Source organism: Vidua macroura, chromosome 13 (genome assembly GCF_024509145.1).
Source record: "Vidua macroura isolate BioBank_ID:100142 chromosome 13, ASM2450914v1, whole genome shotgun sequence".
Lineage (NCBI taxonomy): Eukaryota > Metazoa > Chordata > Aves > Passeriformes > Viduidae > Vidua > Vidua macroura.
In genome coordinates this window covers 8,276,620-8,298,695 of record NC_071583.1, presented here as the reverse complement: position 1 = coordinate 8,298,695, position 22,076 = coordinate 8,276,620, and the positions used below count along the sequence as shown (strand labels likewise).

Sequence of the window (22,076 nt, the reverse complement as noted above, 5' to 3'; positions counted from 1 at the left end):
AGTATGAGCCATAGGAGAGAAAGTCCTCAAGTGCACTAAGCCTGAGGATTTCTGACCTAGGGGAGAAGTAAAGAAATAGGAAACCACTACAGGGGCAAAATTAACAAAACCTTCCCATGAATTCATCCTCATATCTGCTGCTTTAATATCTTTTCATCTTTAGATACAATCAGTGGTCAAAAACAGGTCTCCAGAAACAGCAGAATATATGCCTAATTGTCCTAAAATATATATATTTACATACTGCTGTGCCTTCTAATTTGCCAGGCTACCTTCACAAGGTGCAGTCAGGGCTAGTTGTGTCTACAAATTCCCTTTGAGCACTGCTATATATTTAGTACAGAAATCACAACTTTAAAAAGCTATTTTCTGTCTATGTTGCACATGTACTTACTGGGCACCTGGAACAATGCACCAATTCCTTTGGAATTTTTCTGGCATGACTGAGGGAACCATCTCCTTTAGGCAAAAATCTCAAGCAGTGTCTCTATCTTCCAATACCATCAAATATAAACCAGCACATCACATTTGGATGGTGATAAGGGAAAAGGGGCAGCCACACATCAATGTTAAAAAGGCACAGAGGGCATTCTGGAAAACCTAACCTGAAAAATACCCTGCTGAAGAATCATGTAAACATAATGCACTGAGGATGCTCCTTATAGATCTGAGCTGGTTTTGATTAGTTTTGTGGAATTTTGCAAGGCAGTACATTGGACTGTCGTGGTAATCAAGGACTGGAAGTATTATTACCTGGAGTCAGCAATAATGAGAACGGAACCTCTAATTTCAAACTATAAGATAACACACTGATTAATAACCATGGGATGATTAGTCAATCCAAGACCTTAATGCACAATGGAGAAATTTATCCATTATCTGTTCAATGTAATTCTTCTTTCCTCTTGGTGACTTTAAAAACAACCAAGGAAAATTACTGTCCCTCAGTAAAGGCTTTTGAATTTCATATGCATTTAATTAGATAACTGCCAGCCCAAGGACAGGAACCATGACAAATAGTTGTTTTAAAATTAGAAGAATAGACTGTTCAATGAACAATATTGATGTTCTCTTGTACTGAGTTATACAGGAGTCTGCTACTACTTCCTTTAATTTATCTAACCATTTTTAAGATTTAATGAGTTTTTTAACAAGGTTTTAGTTACATATGCTAGTTGGTCATTTTAAAAAATGTTGCTAACAGCAACAGTACCTGCATAGATAAAAATACATACCCCACACCACAATCTTCTTGGAATTAGGACTGAAAGTACAATTTACTTAGAAAAAAGGGCATTTGGGATTAAGAGGCCATCTTTATGTTAGTAGGAAAACAACAGTTAATTCTGTTTAATCTGTTTAATTGCTTCAATAGCCATAATAATAAAGATTAGCTGGCTGTGAAACACTTAAAGAAGAATTTTTTTTCCCATTTCTGGTACTGGGTGGTTTTTTCTGCTTTTTCAGGATGAGGGTAAAATGGAGGAAGGGTTCTTTTTGTGATCTTGTTGTTTGAGTTCTGGTTTTGATTTTCTGTGAAGCTTTTTTTCTTCTAAAATTTTTGCAGCAACAGTCAACTATCTCCTTCCCTACTATGTATACACACAGTCTAAAGGCTGTCCAGCAGATGAAGCACAGTTTATTTATTACTAGGAGCACCCCTTTCCTGTTCCACAGAGGGTTACGGACTTGACCATCCTGAGTTTGGTACAAGAGCACTTGAGATTTAAAAGGCCAATGACACCAATAAGAGAAAAAGACCTGCAACACCCTCCTGAACTGCCCTTTCCCAACACTCCCCACTGAAGAGACAGGATTCCAGTTCCACTCTTGCTGTGGACTTACAAAACTTTCATGACCAGAAGAAGCACAGAAGCCATGTCTGTGCTAAGTGCTTTCACTTAGAGCTGCTCTACTTGCCAGACTTTGTGACCAGCCTGTGCCCACCTGGGCTCCCATGGAGGGGCACTGACCATCCCTGCAATTGGATTTGGCCCCAGGCTTCTCCAGAGCTCCAGGCACAGACTCTCTCTGCCTCAAGGAGTTTAATTTTATTCAGTAATCACCTATCAGACACATTTGCCTCAAAGGAAACCCTTCATACATCAAATGTCAGACCTGAAATAATTTACTCCTGAAAGGGTTAAGCTCACAGTACATTTTACTTGGCAAGTAAAACAGCGTGCTCTCTAAATAATGACACCCAGATACCCAGTGACAAAATATTTCCCTATCTTTTATACCATTTTGATAATTCACTGTGTGTATTACACACAATCAAGACATACAGGTTTCAGAGGGATTCTGAGCACATCGCTCAGACTGACAGAGCAAGTATTCCAGACAATTGGCTCCCTGAGGGTCAAGACAGTGATGCTCAATCAGGATTCAAACGGGTCATAAACCCTTCATGGATCTCGCTCAAGTGGGTGGTGATGTCTCCCTGGGGCAGCTCATCCTTTTCTGCTACAGTAAAGCACTTGTCATTACAGACAAACTGCCCGTCAGTCTCAGGCACTCATTTAATCGAGACTTAGTGAGAACAGCAAATATTATCAGTGCCACAAAAGCCCTAAAGAGACAAATATATTAATCATAACTGCCATGACGGTAATTTAAGACACTCTCAAAACTCTGCCGGTGGTCCTTATACTAAGACTGCTTTTTAATGTAGATTCAGATTTCCAAAACTGGGTGCTGAAATCAGGCTCTGCCATTTGGATTTAAGCTCTTCAAGATAAATGCACTGAGAAGAAAGGGGTGCCAGAGTACCCCTGAGCACAGAAAGTGGAAGTGTGGCAGAGCACTCCTGAATGTTAGAAATATTTCATTCAAAACCCAGGTCAGGGCGCCATGCCCAAATTAGGCACACAAAAAGGAAAGAGCTCTTCAAAAAACTCAAAGTGCTCAGAATAGCCCAAAACATTTGCTTTTGCAACAGTTCAGATAACCTGGCATATAACCAAGGCAGCTACAATAAACTACAAGCGTGAAATGAAAACCCAACACAATCCTGGCAGCTTGGGACACAATGCTTTGATTGTACTGTTTTCATATCTAATTATGCTCCTATGTGGGGAAAAAAAAAAAAAAAAAAAAAGGAAAAAAGAGAGAGAAAAAAAATCCCACTGTTATACTCTAGAAAGGTGTTGTGATAATCTAATGCTAGGCTTGGCTGGCTCAGTAAAATCTTCCACAAAAGGTTTGCTCCCTTTCTCTACACCATCCTACAACCACACAATTCCACACTCATACAGTCCCAAAGTTAATCTAGCTCAGATTCTCTGCACTGCTATAAACAGCTAAAGCTTTTATGTTCACCTCATGTTTTGGAGAAAGGCTGAACACATGATAATTAATTTCTTGGGTTGCTGTAACATGCAGAATGAACTCCTTGCTCATTCAGCTGCACATACACAGGTGTACATTTGAGACTGGATCTTTTTATATCCCCAGCAAAGGAGTCAGCCAATGTAACATGATGTCATGTTCCCAGGAGGACAAAAAAAAAGCCAGTGATATAAATCAAGTGTTCTTCTGCTACAACATAAAAAACTTACTGAAAAAGAAAAAAAAAAGCAAATCAGTTTCCAACTTTGCCTTTCCAGCTGGGTCTGATCCCTACACAATCCCTGTCTCTGCTCTGCCTTGCAACTGCACTTCCCTCATTATCTGAGAGTTTTCTCTTGGCTTCCTGGGGAATTCCTGTGCAGATATTCTCAGGTACACACCGGTGCAAGCCAATAAACCAGGCAGCTCTGCCTCTGCATCTCTGGGATGCCCAGCTCACCTGCACAGCCCCAGATCTTCCGCAGTGCCCGGCTCTGGCAGCTCCATGGAGCACCTCTGGCTCCAGCTGTGTTTCCCACAGAAAACCATCATTCCTGCCTGGCCCTCCTGAGGGATGGCTGACAGTCCCATGAGCCCAAAACTGCTTTCACATCAGAGAGCTGTGTTTAGCACCCACCAGTCCCTTTCAAACACACATGTATCCCTTAGAGGTTTTGTCTTCTGTGTTTGGAAACAGGCAAGTTATTCCTATCACATCGCTTCCAAACCAAATTTCTCTCACAATGCATATTTATCAAGCAATTCAGGAATATATGAAACATTTCTACATAGCAAGTGGATAAAATATATTTTCCTAATGTAAAACTGTTTTAAGTTGAAAATCTTCTGACTATATTCCAAAATATTAAAGCATAAATCATAGTATTTAGCAAGATAAACCAAAGCAGAAGCTGTATTTCAATAATGGGGGTTTACAAGATCCTTGTACTGTTTTTAGCACTAATACAGCAGCAGGATAAGGCTCCCATGGCCATGGCTGTTATTATATAAGGTTCTCTATCCAAAACTTCTTGACACTTTTCTTCTAAAACTTAGAACCTGATCAATACCCATAACTAAATAGGCCTGGAAATCAATCTGTTTTCAATCCCCCATACTTTATGAAAAATAAATAAACTATTGCATGTGAAACAAGAAACACATAACCCCAAAGCAATCTGAAACCTTTTTACAATACTCAGGACAGATTAGTCTGAACAGATCCAGTGACCTTATTTGATAAAAGATAATAATGTTATATACATAGTGACACCAGAAAGCTTTGAAAATAATATACAGTTAATCATAAACAACTAAAAATTTTATAAGCATAGAAAAAAAATTACAATAAAAATTGAAGTCTTGTCCAGCAAAGTATACAAACTTTGGATTGACTTACATCATATTTGAGTAACCCCGCTTACTGAAAAACAACTACTTATTAGAGTAAATCTGAGCACATAATTCTCTTTGATTCTAATCTGGAGCTTCAATTCCTAAACCAGTACAGGGAGGAGTAGAAAGATGATCCTTATAAAAATATCTTCACCAAATGCAGAAGAAATTTAAAGCAATCAAACAAAAACCCACTCATATTTGAAAAAAACTGTAATAGTCCAGTGATAAGAATCCTAGAAATATTGCAAAAGTTTAAGTTGGCTGAGAATCAATAAGGTATAATTTGGGCTCCCTTTTGGCAGAGGGATAAACTGGATAAACTCTCAAGGTCTCCTTGCAGCCTACAAATTTTGTGAAGTGATTTGGGATCTATAAAGACAAAATCCATCATATAAACATAAAAGGGCAAAATTCTGCTCTTTCTTTAGTGTGTGCAAGGCCCCAAACACAGAGGGAGAGAAGAGCTTTCACTTCAAAAGCATTAAAGGCTTTAGTGCAAAGCCCAGTGTCAGGATCAAAGGGAGGCCTGAGGTCCTGGATGGGATGGGGAGAGGGAAGCCCATCCCTGCTGCTGCCAAGCAGGCAGCAAGGGGACATCCTTACTGCTGCTTCGTGTCATGGGAAGTGTACTCGCCAGTATCCTTGCAGATCAAAGCAAAAGCAACTTTCCAGCTGGATCCATGCTGGCTGAACACATCTGTGAACAGCTGAGAAGGTGGGAAGTGTGGGCTCATCCTGGAAAATTCTAGAAGAATTCTGTACATGAAACCATAACCAGAACACACAGTAGTAGGGTTCACCTCATTTTAAAATGACAAAGGCTTTTTCTACCCTGGGTTTTTCCCATTGCTTATGATACGAAACAACAACACTGGCTCTTTATTTTCCATGTATTTAAATTCTCATGTCCCGAAAATAAAGAAATGGAATATGCTTGATTGAGATTTTACTGAAAAACTAAGAGTGAGCATGCACTTCATTGTGTCACCAGAATAGTATTTAGTAAATTTCTAACTGCAAAGAAAAAACAGCACATTCGATTTACAAGTATCTTTTCAGAAACAAGTCAAACTTCTCTTGACTAATTACAATATTTTGGACTGATCCACACATAGCAGGATATCGCTGTGTTGCAAAAACACATGAAATAAGAATGTTTTAAAACACAAGCACTAAAACTAATACAGGAATGAGGCAGCTGTTCAAAACTATCCATTTATTTAAACATGAGGTCTGTTCCCTTGGTGTCTCTACTGTAACTCAACACTCAACACGCATTTGCTTGGGATCAGCTCCTTCAGGCTCTTTTTTGGAGTTCACAGCAATAGTCCTGTGCTACCGGAGGGCCTGGCACAGTGCAGCCCATTTAAGTGGCAGCCAATTCATCCCCCTCACCAACAAGTAGAGATGACAATTAGTGACAAACACAACCACAGTGTTTCCCTTTCCCTTGTTGCACCAGAGCAGCTCCTTCTGTCAGAGCAGTTGCACAGACTCATCAGGACTTGGTGAATTCAATTAAGACTCTGACAAAAATGGGTCTGAAGGGCACTGAAAAAATGCCGTGAAAAGGCAAATTAATTAATGAAAACAGCACAATAGGGGTCAACACTGCTAATAAGTGCTGCTTAAACATCAGAATTCATTCTGATGGACTTTCCTTCTCTTTCAAACTATTTCCTTTTGTGTCCATTGTGTTTCTGAGGGTGAAGTAGACATGGTGAAAAAAACCACTGATGCAATATCAACAATTAGCTCAAGAGTCAGATTCACTTTGGAAATTGCCAAGTATTGCAGCAAGGGCAGAGGGAGAGGTAACAGTTACATTTGCAAACAAACAGCCTTTTACCACCCATCTCAAAGCCACCATGGCAACTGAACCTCACTTTTTCAGTAGTGCAGAACACTTTTTATCTTTACAAAGAAACACTCAATCACTAAAATAAAAGAGCCATCTCTGTGAACTGAACTTCTTGAATACGACATTTGAGTAAGCGCATTTGTCCTCAGTATTAAGGACATATTCAAGATTTCTTCCATTTTGGATCATAAACACTTTTTCTTTTCTGCCTGCACTGTAGGGAACTGAGGATTGCTGACACTCTTGTGACTTGCAGGTTATATTTTCTGCTATTATCCTTATATTTGCTACCTCTATGAAAAGTGAAAGTGGGCAGTCATTGCTACTTCATCAAATGAACCCTGGCTATGAGTGCCTGGAAAGTTCTACTAATGTTAGGAAAGGTGAATTTTCTATAGGATTTTTCCTGAAGCAGCTAACTAGAACAATAACATATGCTGGAGCACGTCCATGTAAATCCTGAATTTTTCTATTTGAATTGAGCTTACTGTATTCTTCTTTGGAATGAAATATTCATGGCAAAAAAGAGAAACCTCTTTAGTGTGGGGTTAAGCTTTTAAATACTATGAAGAGTTTTTAAATGTCATGGCAATGTAAAAGCAAGCAATATAAATATTATGAATTTTCCTAAGTCAAATCTTTGGATTTTCTGATAGCAGCAAATTACATTCAATATCATTTGCACATTAAGGTTTATGCTTCAGGGAAATTCTACAGGTCTTTTTGAGTACAGAATTAGTGTGCTACTTCTGCCATTACAGAACCTCTTCCTCCACCAAATCTTCAGTTTTCTGTAGGAACTGCACATTTGGAATAGCCAAGGAAAAGGCACCAGACCCAGCACATGGAACTAAACTCACCAGCTTTCCTTCCTGGCACAGAATCACCTGTAACAGTGAGGAGTTTCAATTCAGCATGGGGGCCACTCACATTCCATTCAGGAGTTTAAAAGCAGATAATTCAAATTCAGAACTAGAAACATTTCCTTCTGGAGCTCACACAATCCCTTTATTTGGGAGATTAAACCTCTGCCATTTGACAAAGTGACAAGAGGAGGAGCTCCCTATAATTTGTGCTGCTGCAGATCATTTTGCATTCACATTCTACCCCCTCCTTATCCTTCCTCCTGCTGCTAGAGTCCACACGGGACAGAATTATGTGTCCGTGGGTTGTCCATTAACATATAAAAAAGAGAGAAGATTGGGTAAATAAGCTTCTTTTTCCCAGGCTGACCGCTGCCTCTGGCAGCAAGAAGATAAAAAGTTCAGCTGTCCAGTTACCAAAGATAGAAATAATGGACATCCAGCAAGTCCCCAGCTCCTCATGAGTGACATCATGTGCTCATTTAAAGCCTGAATTGATCTGCCTCTCCTCACTTGCTGAAAAGCCCTGATAAGGTACAGAGGAGCAAAGAGAAATCCAGATTTTGTAATCAAGCTGTTTTGTACTTCAAATTAATATTTTCATATTTGCTGTAATTTAACGATGTTCAAATCAGTACATATTACCAAGCTGAACTGGTTATGCATAATTTTAATTCTTGCAATTTGTCACTTGCTTTCCAGACAATAATGTTATGTTGTTTCTAAACACGGATCATAGTGACTTTCTCACTTTATGGGTCCTGCAAATTGCTTTGTTTCACACAGCCATACTCTGTTATGTTTCAATTACAGTCACATTTTATAACTGACATTCTTAAAAGTATTATATGTTAATATATTAATTTAAGGAATGTCAGATGGAGTGTGTAGACTTAGCACAGAACATATTCTGACAGACCTGACAAAAAACATGAAAAATGTGTGCTTTCTATCATAATGATTATTTTTCAGATAACACCAGCTGTGCAACTATTAAACCAAGTGACTGCTTTTCCACATAACACCAAGTACCAGCATTCAATCATGAAAGAAATATAAATCTCCATGGGCTTTTTCCACATGCTTTAAATCAGCAGCAATCTGTGCATTTGTATCTGCACTAAAAACATGGTAAAAACCAGCAATGGCTTCCAGCTGAAAACTCTTCGGTGTTTTATTGATAGAGACTATGATTGGGATATGTAGTGTTATGTTTATAGGGATGTAGTTCAGTTTTAATCTAAGTTCCAAGTTAAATATGACACAAAATTTCACTAACCAAATAACTTGAGGAACTAAAGGAATGATTAAATATTTTATTTCATCCTCCCCATTATTTTATTACGGAAGCCTTGGATTCTTCATCAATATCAGCTTAAAATTGCTCAAATCAAATGCATGATGAAAGGTATCGTTCCCCTTATGAAACTCCAAGCTTTTAGAAGAGTCTTTCCTTCTCCCCCTCTACTCAGCTCCCATAAGGTCCCACCTGGAGCACTGCATCCAGCTCTGGGGCCCCCAACATAAGAAGGACATGGTCCTGTTGCAGTGGGTCCAGAGGAGGCTGGAGCACCTCTGCTCTACAGTCAGACTGGGAGAGCTGGGGTTGTTCAGCCTGGAGGAAAGAGGGCTCTGGGGAGACCTTACAGCACCTTACAGCACTTGAAGGGGCCACAAGAGAGGTAGAGAGAGAGAGGGACTTTTTACATGGGCATGGAGCCATAGGGCGAGGGCTAATGGCTCTAAACTGAAAGAGGGTGGATTTACATCTGATAGGAAGAAGAAATTCTCTCCTTGAGAGAGAATTTGGGGAGGCCCTGGCACAGATTGCCCACACAAGCTGTAGATGCCCCATCTCTGGAAGTGTTCAAGGCCAGGTTGGACAGGGCTTGGAGCAACCTGGTCCAGTGGAAGGTGCTCCTGGCCATGGTAGGGGGTTGGAATTGGATGATCTTTAAAGGTCCCTTCCAGAATGGTCCCAAACCATTCTGTGACTCTATGATTCAGCTATTCTTGGGTATTACAAGATTCTGTCTACAAGCTGCATGTTCAAGGATAGCCTTTCTCGACAGCTTTGCAATTGGATAATGCCATCCTACATCACAGGTTGCAAGACAAAAACTGTCTTCTGCCTAATGTCTGCCCTTCTCTATGGGGCTCAGATGGGTTTATTAAACACTTCTAATTGTGTTAAACACCTTTTAACACCTCTTAAACGCCTCTTTTGTGTTCATTTCAGTCTCAGAATCACACATCATCGCTGTATCTCAGATCCTGAGGAAATGAAAAAGAAATACAGTCATTTTTCTGGGTACACTATTTTAGATGTGGTGAGCTATGAACGCTCCAGGGCAGCAGCCTTTGGAAATTAGGATGCTTTGAACTGGTCTGTGACCCCATAATGTGATAAATGGAATAGCTTAAAAATGTAATAATTACATTGAAATATCTGATTCAGATATGACACCAATTCTGGGGTTAAAACATGCATAAAATGCTCTACATAGAAAGGCTATAAAGTAGGAAAGAATGAAAGCCTAGGTTCAGCTTGGTACTGCATGCACATGTAAGGCAAATAACTCTGGCTTGTGAGGAATATGGTTCATAAAAAATTGGATCACATTGGCTGATAAGCAGTTGCTTAGGGCCAGGAAGAAGAGTAAGTAATCCACTTACGTATCTGACACCTCACTAGAAAATCAGAAAATCTAAGTCAGCATAAACTTTGCTGACTTTTGCAATTAACAATTGCAAAATTGTTAAAGCAAATGCTCTTCTGAATCATCATATTTAGACAGAAAATTGAATCAAGATGTGTCTAAAGCCAGTGGGTTCCAATGTCCCTCCCTATCCTTTAGCTGAAGAGAACACAATACTTGTGACCTCTCTGTCAGGCACTCAAAACCCCAGATTTGAAGCCCTACTAGGTCTGCTGCTCTGTCTGCATTATCTAACCTCCCAAACCCCACAACATTTCTCCCAGAGCCTTATAATGCTCTTTTCTGTCTTTACGGCTCACAATAAGACAAAAAATCCTATCAGAATCATTAAAAACAAAAAACAAACAAAAAAAAAAAAAAAAAAACAAAAAAAAAAACCCAAAAAAAAAAACCACAACAACAAAAAAAACCACAAAACCAACATAATAAAAAACACTTATCTGAACCCAACCCAGCAATGGATGATTCTTTGTTTCTTAAGAGCAGTAAATCACATGAGTAGCTGAAATTATCTGCATTGTGTTGCCTGACAGATATGCCCAGAAAGGCCTTGAGACCTTTGCTTTCATCCACCTGGTAAATTACCTCGAGTGGGGGGGATGTTCTACATTCACATCTCTTGTTATTCATTATTGTTCTTAACTTCATCAAATTGCTACTCTGGCATGTCTAAGAACAGGGATTTCCCTGTGGTTAGTGGACTTTCTCCTAATTGAAAAAAAAAAAAAAAAAAGGCAGAGCAATACACTGTCAATCAGTCACAGCAAGCATGATCTAAACAGCTGGATTATGCTCCTTGGGGTGACTCGACATGCAAATATTCTAATTTCAGTTAAAGCAGGGCTAATATTTCAAAATCTTTTGGTTTTGGCTTACTGGACGTAGAAACATCCTTCTTAAGCAGTTGTGGTTCCACAAACACAACATAATGCTGAATTATTTACTTGTTCATCAGTGAATCTATTAAATAACATATTAGTATATAAAATTACAAAACAGACTGAGTCTCCTCGGAAGTGTCAGAGCGAGAAATGCTGGGAATCTTTAGCCATCTGTGTTTGGCCAAGAAAAACAATGGAGAGCAGCCCCTAGCAGGCTAAGCTGACCTGCTGTTATCTTCCCAGCCTGTTGATCCTCCCTACCTGTCAGGTCTTGTCAAAGGACAGCTCCAGGGAATTGTTTGTGGTGAATGTGCTGAGCAATGCTGTTCAAGCCCCTGCCATACATTTTGCACGTACAGAGAAAACACATCTAATACCAGTATCACCTGCACGCAGGAGGTGCTAAAGGCTAAAATCACAAAGCTGCCAAAGGAAACTCGTGGTTGTTGTCAGCAGTCAGTGGTTTCCTGGCAGAGGGGAGCCCGGATGACTGCCCTGGAGGCTTTTCACTCTGTGGAAGCAGCTGAAAATTCAATGGAAACAGCAACTGGGAACCAAGCATATCTTAGCCAAATGAATCAAGTTCAAAATATCCCTTCTAATTCTCTTGATTTGCATGCAAATCAAAGAAATTCACTATTATTGGGAGAATAATTTTCTTTTCACTTAAGCCATGAAGGTCTTGAGGCTGATCTTTAACCTTGACCAAATCTGTTGACCCTTTAGATCTTAGGTCTTTTGCTCTCACAGTCATTCATGGACTTTGCCCTTTCTGATGGGATGACTTTCAGAGCAGGAGATAATCTCTTTCCAGATACTTAAATGTGATGAAATTCAAATACTTGGTTTGGACCATTACATTTCATCATGATATAAATAACAATATTCATTTCCACGGTCAGTTTTTTTAACATCCCTTTTTAAAGAGGGATGCAGAGAAACTAAGTGCTAATTGGAAAAAAAATTAAAAAGCAGTGTAATTAAAAAGCAGTTTCTTAGTCCATGGTGTAGAATGATAAACATCTACAACATAAGTGTGCACACACAGGCTTTTCTGGTCTGTATACACACATTTCCATTTCTCTTTAACAGTAATAATAGCCTTTTTGAGGTATAGAATTGCCATGGATGTATTAGAGAAAGAGACAGCAAAGCCTTTAGCAGCAGGTGGCATGCTAAAGGAGAGCAAAATGCTTCTTGTTGCCAAATAAACACAGCAGCCATTATGCACTCAGCAGCCTCACCTACAGCCGTGAAAGTCAGTGCTGCTGGTTTATCAGAGTATTAAGTGATCGACAGGCTGTTAGCCAGAACTTCTTTATCTGCTCTTATTCTGAATCCTGTCATGCTATCTTTCAAATTTATCTAAACTACCATGACAAACAAGCAGACAAGTTCTCAGTTTTCACTGGCACCTCAAGGAGCTTAATCCAGAGCTTTGCAGTGGTTTTGCCTGACACAAGATAAGGAATGTGGCTGGGTCATTGTCCCCCAGGCAGGTCAGGAGCACTGAAGTGCAATCTCACATTCATCACATTTTTTATGACACCTGTTGTTACACACTCTCTATTTTGAGCACACAACAAGCACCAGGAATCAGGTTAACCAATAACTCTGGCTTGTGAGGAATATGGCTCAGAAAAGCCATAGGCTTTTCAATTTCCAAGGCTCTTCCATTGGCCTTGGCACTTCTCTGCATCCCTGTGTTGAGTTGTTGTCTCCTGCACTGTGCAATTCCTGATCGGCCAGTGGTGGCAGGAAACACCTGTGACAATATCACACCTGGCACCATGTATGGCAAATTAAAATATCCCAGCTAGTACAGCCAGCACTGGGATACTGAACTGATTTTCTATATCTAACATAAGACCTCCACCAGGACATTGTGCCTGAAGTACATTATGCCATTCAGTACTTTTTCTGGATATTTTCAATTCATATCCAGGGCAGTGGAGAGTCTGGCCAAAACAGTTCTAGATAATGCACATCAATCAATTTTTCTCATCTTATGAATGCTTCAGGGAGGGTAGATCAGGATGTATTTTAATTTTTTTTTTTCCCTCATGAATTCCTTTGTCCAGGTTTGACACAGGGAATGACCTTTCCAGTCACAGAACCAGCAGCCTAAAAAAGGCAATATTATGGATTTCTCTTGCCAGCATGTTTAACAGATTGGTTCAATGGACTGGTAACAGAAGAGCTCCGTTTTTCTAATGGGTGGAGTTCTCCTCCACAATCTTCTGCTTACATGCAAGTACAAAGCCTACCTTTTCTTCACCTTTTTGATAGCAATTCAATCATTTCTGTAGATCAGTAAATCAGTAAAGCCACCTGCAAAATCTCTGGGGCTTCAAATTGTGTTGTGCTTAACTTTCCTGCGCAGAAATGATTTTATTAAGTGATTCAGTGCTCTGCACAGACCTCCACCCTCCAGAAAACTGGAGCTGTTGACTGCAATAGATTTTTCAACAGAACAGTCAAACACAAGTGATTTGCAACATTGCAGGACCCAGTAATTCCCACTATTCATCTTTTCAGGAGAGCTATGAATCCAATGAAGATTTATAAGCAGAAAGTCACTTCATTCTCAAATAATGTACAACTGGCAGCAGAAGGCACACACGTTTAGCAGGCTCTGTTCATAACACTGCATCACTTTGTGCTGTGGCACGCTGTAAACTCTGACCTAATTTGACACGACAGCTAAAATTTAAAGGACAACATTTCCCACTCCACTTCCAAATGGGAAACCTGCAATGTTCCAACAAAAGTCAGCCAGCAGAAGGAGGGCAGACAGGAAACTGTCCATGGTCTGCCAACTCCAAATTACTGTAAAATAGTTCAGCATTTCTCTGGGGAAAAAACCAAAAAAACCTTAAAAGAGTAATTAAATGTCATTTAGGAAAGGTCCTCAATGAACTGTATTTTTTGTCTTTTAACCATACATTCCAGCTTATCAGCAAACACCAATTTTTTCTGCACACATCCCTATACTGATGGCAATTCTAAGTTAGTAGCTTTGAACTGAATCAGAAAAATATGGTCATTCTAAAACTCAAAGCAAAAAGTCCTTAAAAGTATCTTAGGATTTCCCAATAGTTTCAGGGCTTTTTTTTTTTCTTCCTGAGATGTTTGAATCTGATGTCTGGAGAGTAGGACACATCTCTATTATTAATGCATCTCCTGGGATAGTATCTTTGAAACTGTAGGATGTATTGTATTTAGACATAAATAAATAAAAATCTGAGTTTCATGGATTGCAAGAAAACAACTTAGGAATTCAGAGGTTCAGAAAAGTCAATTCAGAAAGCAAGCATCTCCTAACCAACCCAAAACTTCTGCATTGTGTGCTTAATCTGTATCTCTGTACCATAGATAAGATCCTGAATGATTTCTTCTTTCAGGATACGCCCAGGACCTAATATCTCCATGCAGTATGCAAGACAATTATCAACTCTGTTTTAACTTCTTAACTTCACCTTAATTTCTATCTTCACCAAAATGCAGAAGTTTTAGGATAACATTTCAATCTAATTTGCATCAACCTGAAATGCCACCTGAATTTGTATTTGCCTTTAAGAAGTACATTGTAGAAGGATGTTTGAAAAAAAAAAAATTTCACTAGTCAAATACTTTAACCCAGAATTTTCAGCCTGCCCTATATTTCAATTCCCAGTCAAGAGGACACTAGAGTTCAGAACAGTCAAAACCTAAGAAAAATGCCATTCCATCAAAGCAAACCCTAATCTTCTGTGCAATTCATGATGGTATGACATTTAGAAAATGGGATAATTTTCCCAAATCATCCTAATGTGTGGAATACATAAAAATTGCCATTTTTCATCACTCCTATGCTTTCCCTGAATGAATGCCTGAGGCAATCATGTTAAAATGCTATTCAAAAAAAAAAAAGAAAAAAGAAAAAAAAAGAAGGAGGGGCAGTAGAAGCATTCTTGCTGACAATGCTTGCCCTACACCTGCCCCAAAATTAGTAGTGATTGTAGAAGACTTCATAAAATAAAATTCAGTTTTCATCTTTAGTGGCAGGTACCTTCAAAATTCTAGAGAAAGTGAATACTTGCTTGTGCAATCTCACTTAAATCTTACTAAATCACTGGAAGTAGTGCAAAGCCACTATTTTCTCCAAAAGAGATAAAATAATAGTTTTTATAGTAACTTTTATTTCTTCAGTAAATTAACAACATTTCAAAGAAGACTTCTGACCCATCCTTTCAACCTAAATTTTCCAGTTATAATTACCTGGTAAAATATTATGACATTTCCATATGCGTGGTTAAACCTTGCCTTCTCATGACTAAGTCTGATTACATTCCAGAACTGTAATTTACAGATTTTTGAAATCCTTAGAGAATTAAAATATATTAAAAAATAAATCAAGTGATGTGAATCTCATTAGGGAATCATCTCTAGTAGTTCAAGCAAAGGTCTCATTTATAACTTATAAGCAGCTTGATTTTTTTATGCTGTTGGCACATCCCTAGAAGTTTTACAGTGACATTTGTTATTGATCTCTCAAGAACTCAAAGGAAACACCTCTTTTCATTTAGAAAATTCTTCATTTAGGATGGCAGGGGCAATGACTTTATTCTAAACATTAACCCCTGCTATCCACCTTGAGTTATCACTGTAAGTGCTCATGTTAGAAATATTAAAAATAAGAGATAGCTTGTCATAATGATAACCCTTGCTGGTTAAAGAAATGATGTTATTTATAGCCATTTACATAAAGTGTAGTCACCAAAGTCAAGATCAGGTTGACAATTCCCTGGATCCTCCTTCCAGCCCTTCTGGTAGATGGGTGTGACATTTGCCAGTTTCCAGTTGATTGGGACCTCCCCAGTTAGCCCGGACTGCTGGTAAACGATGGAAAGTGGCTCAGTGAGCACTTCCAGCGGTCCCTCAGTGCCTCTGGGTGGATCCCATCCATCCCCACAGAGTTGTGTGAGTCCAAATGGTGCATGGAGCAGGTCACTGACCTTGGGTTAGGGGGGCTTCATTCAACTCCCTGTTCCAGCCTTCCAGCTCAGGGGGCTGGGTACCCACAGAACAATTGCTGTCACTCTTAAAGACTGCAGCAAAGAAGTCACTAAGTATCTCAGCCTTTTCCTCACCCTTTGTCATGATGTTTTGCCTGCCATCCAACAAAGGATGGAGATTCTCCCAGAGCCTCCTTTAGTTGCTAACATATTCACAGAAATATTTTTATTGCCTTTTAAAGTAGTAACCTAATTAAGTTCTAGCTGGGCTTTGACCCTTTAAATTTTCTCCCTGTATAAACTCATGACACCCTTATATACCTCCTGCATTGTTTGTTCCTTTTTCCAACATTCATAAACTCTCCTTTTTTTTTTCCTGAGTTCCAGCCAAAGCTCTCAGTTCAGCCAGGCTGGTCTCGTTGCCTGCCGGCTCCTCTTCCAGCACATGGAAACAGCCCGATCCCGTGCATCCAAGATTTCCTTCTTGAACAATGTCTAACCTTCCTGGACCTCTCCGCCCTTCAGGATCACCTCCCAAGGGACATTGCAACCAGATTCAAAATTATAAACTCTAGTGTATAAAAATCATAGTTCAGGAAGTTCTCTGAAGCTCTTTGACTGAACCTAAACACAAAGATTCGCAAGCTGCCTAGAGCCTGAAATATTCTGGTCATGAAACATTACCTCCCCAGCATGTGGCATGCCTATCAGCACAGAAGTGGTAAAAAAGAGCCGACTAACTTTATTTATTACATTTGTATTGCTTACAAAACCATTTACTTAATGGATGGGTATCATTAGCAGTCCAACCACAAAAAAAGAATACAATGATGTGTTACATAGGTTCATTAAAATAATATTTCAAAGCAATCATTAGAACTAGAAGCTAAAGATCCAAGAGACAGTAAGTTATCTGCAAATAAATGAGGCAGAACAAACATGTTCTGAAGTAAGTTAAGAAACATGTTTACAAATATAGTGCACCATAAAGAAAGGAAGGCATGAAGCTTAGAGACTGCTGTTCATGCAACTTATTACACAAAGCAAAAGTGACAACTAGTTTTGAATCAAGGGCTCCCAAACCTTTGGTCAGTATGCTGTGCTAAGGAGAATGTGCCTGAACACAGGGAATACAGAAGTTCAGTATATAAAGCACAGTAAAGGTAAGGTTATGAGTAACAGTTCCTTAGACTAAAGGCAGAAAACTACAGACATTGCCACCTCCTAGTGTGTATTAAAAAAAAAAAAAAAAAAAAAAAAAAACACAACAACAGCAAGAACAAAAAAAGCCACAATCAAAAAAGACTCCCTATACTACTGCAGAATCAAAGAACATCCTTATGCTTACAGGCTACCATGGTGAAATAAAAGCATTTCCAGTACATCAGGCAAAGGTTCTAAGGACTGTGCTGCTGTGACAGTTAGGGAATCATAAGTCTGGCTTACGGTAAATTCAGTCAAAGAAACAGGAGTGAAGGTTCTTGAGCATGACACTCATTTACTGAAACAGCTATTAGCAGAAAAGCAGGAAACTGAAATGGAGGGAAATAGGCTTGTTGAAGCATAAAGGTAAAAAAGGCCAATACTGAAATCATGCTGGATAAATGCAACCAAGGCAGATTTATATTAGAAAAATTTTGGAGAAGGACAAAGCAAAAAAGTATAAAACCCACTCCATTTTAATATATTCCTCTTCTTTCTAAAAAGGGACAGGGATGGTGAGGATTTTTGAACAAAATTTAGCCTAACTAGAGGGAAAATAAATTCAGAATATTAGCATAAAAGCTGCCCTCATCTCATTACATATTAAATGCTCCACCTGATTTTCATTGCTTTTCTGAATGTTTAAGTTTTAAAAAAATGTGAACAATTATTGCTGTCAGGAAACTACAAGGACTGATAACCAGCTGCTTATAATTGTCAGCACAGTTAATTTTCTGGACCACCTTCTAGCTAATGAAATTAAGAAAGCTGTCTTCCAGATATCAAAGCACCAAGCAGCTGATGGACTGAGAGGAGTTCTTGTTCTCCCCAAACCACCTGTGCCACAAACACAGGTTTTGTTATGGGCCAGCAGCTACACAACTGTGCCTGCGTCAAACAGGCAGCATGAGAGAATGATTTAATAAAGAGTAAACTGAAGGAGGGAGAAAAGAACATTATGGAAAGGAAGTAACAGCTCCCGAGTTAAAGTTGCAATCAATTCCTATTACAAAGCTCTCTTTTAGCAGATCTGTAATCAGATCTAGATTGGAAAAGGTGCTCAGCTCAAAAATGGTCAGATTTATGTAAAAGCAGAAGGGAGAGCTTAAACAGGATTTCATTCTAGCCTGTTAAAATATTGTCAGCTTTCAAAGACACCTGTCTTATTACTTAGTCCCATTCTATCTTAAAAAAAAAAAACAAAAAACAACAAACAAACAAACAAACAAACAAACAAAAACGAAAACCTTTCTCCAGCACCCCTGAATCTTGCAGCCTTACAGTACTTAGCACTCCTTGGGCAGGTGAGCACTCACTGTACACCATGGTAAGCAACAGCAGTTAACAGGATGCCTATGTATTCTTGCTATGAATAGTTTGGATCATATCTGAGATATCTGGGAGCATTACCATTTACTTTCTTCTGAGAGACAAAAAAAAAAAATTCTAAGAACTCAATCAAAACCAAGGGAAAACCAAAGTAGGTGGAGCTCAAGTTATCTTCTATTACCAGCTTCTTAAACTAGTGTAGAATCCTAAAAAACTTCCACAGCCTGGAAAGTTGTATTTCCATTTTTATCTTAGCCAAGATGTCTGCTTAATCAAATAAAAATGTTATCTCCGTTTTTTTAGGAAAGCAGCAAGGGAAGAGGTTATAGCATTTTACATTGTACTTAAGTACATCTAGGTGACTTGCCAAGATATATACAAGATAATATTAACTGGGCTAGAGAAAAGCAATGCTCATTTTTTAATTTATTGCCATATCCTTAAGTGTTTATTCAATATATCTCATTATTGGAAAACTCGGACTTGTTCAGTGTACTAGAGGAAGAGCTGACAAAGAAATCTCAGTTGTTGTAATATCTCTGCCATAAGGGATTGAGATGGGATAGGAAATGACAAAAGGAGGCAAGAACCTTTAAGCTAAAGGACAATACAGGAAAAAAAGGTAAGTGTAAGGTAAGAGAATAAATTAGTAAGTGGTTATTTGTTTGTTTTTTGAGTATTACAAAAAAAGGGAAAAAAAAAAAGCCAGCCAAGAACTGAACATTACTTAGTCAAGAACAGAATGATACAAGTGCCACCAGGTGATGCAAGTGTTGGCCAGGAGATGCTGTGGGTGAGGGCAGCTCCTGCCTGGGGCAAGGAAAGCCCTGCTCAGCACAGCCAGCTTTGCATGCAGCTGCCCGAGGCTCCAGAGCTGATGTTCCTCATCTCAGAACAAGTGGGGCATCCTGGGAGCAAGTGGGGCCTCAGCCTGTGCAGGAACACCCAAGGGTTTCTGCATAAATAAACCATGGAGGAGATAAAACAAGTGAGTGACCCAGTGTGGTCGTGTCATTTTCACTGAGTCTGCCCTCAGGCTATTGCAGATTAATCTTTTTCTCTGATTAACAACATCATTAAAGAAAATAAATAAAGTTCTCAAGAATGTGTGGAGTGTCAGCACCTGCATATTTGCACAGATGTCATTTGCTGGAGAAAGCAAATCCAGGCCAGTGTGCAACACATGGCACAGTGACCTCTGTGCTCATCTCTGCCTGAACACATTTGACAAAGGAACTCTCAGACTGCAAGACACCATGAAAACGACACGAGGCAAGCAATAAATTTGTTAATTAGTTACAGGCTTATTGCAGGTGAAAAAATTAATATTTTTTACATTAATTTCCCTGTCACCCAAACGATAAGCTAAAATTTAATGAGCTTCATATGGCAAATATACTGCAGACTGTGAATTAGTAAAAGGCACCTGTAACCTTTACTTGTGATGACAAATGCTAGAGGATTACTCATCACACATGAATCAGCCAACTTTTGCTCTTGAACTTTCAAGACCTACCTTACCCAAAGTATCTGCAGTCCTGATACCCAGTCAGTCATGAGGAGAAGCTGGTGAGAATCACACATCACACAAAGCATTAGAAAAGTCTGAGTATGCCTTGAGATGACAGGAGTAGTGCTGTCTGCAAGTGTCACCAAGCACTACATCTATTTTTGTGCAGCGAATACCTAAGAAAGTATTTTACCAAGTATTATTATAAACAAAAGTGCTGGGAGCCACCAGTATTATATAAATTCTCTCATGGATCACGTGAATTTAGAAATCAGATGAGGCTATCAAGAAAAGTGTATATCACTTTGATAGGATGCAGATTCTCACAAAATCAAATGCACTATCTTTTTTACTGCAGTTGTCACCCTGAAAAACTCATTAAACAGGCAAATATCCATTAAATACTAGATGGATCAACCCTATAAATAATATGAAACAAATTTCAAAATCTTTGCTATCACAACCATTACTGAAGCTCAGGCATGAATGAAAACCCCCAACTTTCCTTGGGCAACCAAGATGAGGACATAGAGGTAGCAAGGTGACTATGGTAACTCACATCCTGAATTAACAGTAGTTCCAGCAGGTTTACAGCTTCTCAAATTCTTTTACTTCCCTAAGGAACAGCCACTGCTATCATCCTGCCCTCTATTTGACCAACACCCTAAACAATTCAGCTTGTCTAAGGAAAAGGGGAAACATGAAAGGGAGAAAATCCACCTTAGTTGCTCAGAACCTTTTTCCATAAAATCACCTCCAGTGAACCCCCTGCAAAGCCAATGCTGAAGAACTAAACTAAATTTATTGTTTCATTCATCCAGTGAGTGCTTAGAAAATCCAATACTGAATTCATTAATAATATTAAAGCACTAAATTCTCTGCTAAAGTTTACAGTTTCAATCAACCACAATTCAACAATATTAAATTAGTGCAGCACAGCAGGTGAGAATTAAAAATTATGGTTACTAAACAAGTAGAAAAAAAACTTTAAAAAGGCTGTTATTGTGACACATGTCTAATATGCTCCATAGTTGATTATTGGTACTGAAAAGATTAAAAACTACTTAATTATTTAAGTATATGTTAGTCTAATATATGTATCTAATGCCTACTTAAGGAAAATATTATATTTTCAAAACTACTGATCAACAAGAAGTCTTACACTGAGGTCCACAAAACCTTGGAGGTACTCAACATTATATAGAAAAACAAATGTGGATAAACACAGCTGCATGGGGGTAAATACAATTTCAAGTTAAAAAAAAAAATCTATCTTCAATATTTATTTTGATTCTTATTTCTTGGGGATGAGGACAACATTAATTTGAGGAAGAAGTTTGAGAGTAAATGATTAAAGGGAATGCACATGAGAGTCTCTGTGATTTCCTGGCAAAAAAAAAAATCGTTCTTTCCTTTGAAGGTATGGAAAGTAAAAGCACAGAAATATTAAGTTTCAAAGGCTTAATTTTGTATCAAGTTTATGTAACATCTACAGGAAATCTCAACCCTCTCAGATAGAAAAATCACCGTCTTAAGAAAAGAAAATCCCTGTAATTGAGAAAAACCCACAGCAGACAACAACAGCAAACCCTTCTACCCTCAGGGTAAGCACTGCTCCAGGCAGCCTGATTTGACCAGTTTGGGCAGCTCCTGAAACCCAGTAACTCCTGCTGGAGATGCTGGAAGGCAGAGAAATAGCCTGATTGTGAAGTAGTGAATTTCAGGACAACAAAATCTTTCTACACAAACTGGCACCAACATAATTCTGCCAGCATAGAAGAATGGGGACTCTTCTCTCACTGAAAAAAAAAAAAAAAATTAACAAAATTTTTTAAGAATTCCAAAATTAAATAACAGATTCAGCATATGCCTGAAAGGATACAAAGTCCACAGCTAGGACTGTAGAATGTGCAAAACTAGTCAAATTATTTAATCTTGGAAAAAAAACGGAACAAATTCATTGAAAGTTGACATGACTAATTCT

The 22,076-nt window shown here is 38.7% G+C and overlaps 1 protein-coding gene across 5 annotated transcripts in view; it reads right to left on the bottom strand.

Moving 5' to 3' along the window:
• The window catches only part of FHIT (fragile histidine triad diadenosine triphosphatase), a 525,883-nt gene that overhangs the window by 297,447 nt on the left and 206,360 nt on the right, over window positions 1-22,076 (bottom strand). The gene's annotated exons all lie outside the window — the stretch shown is intronic.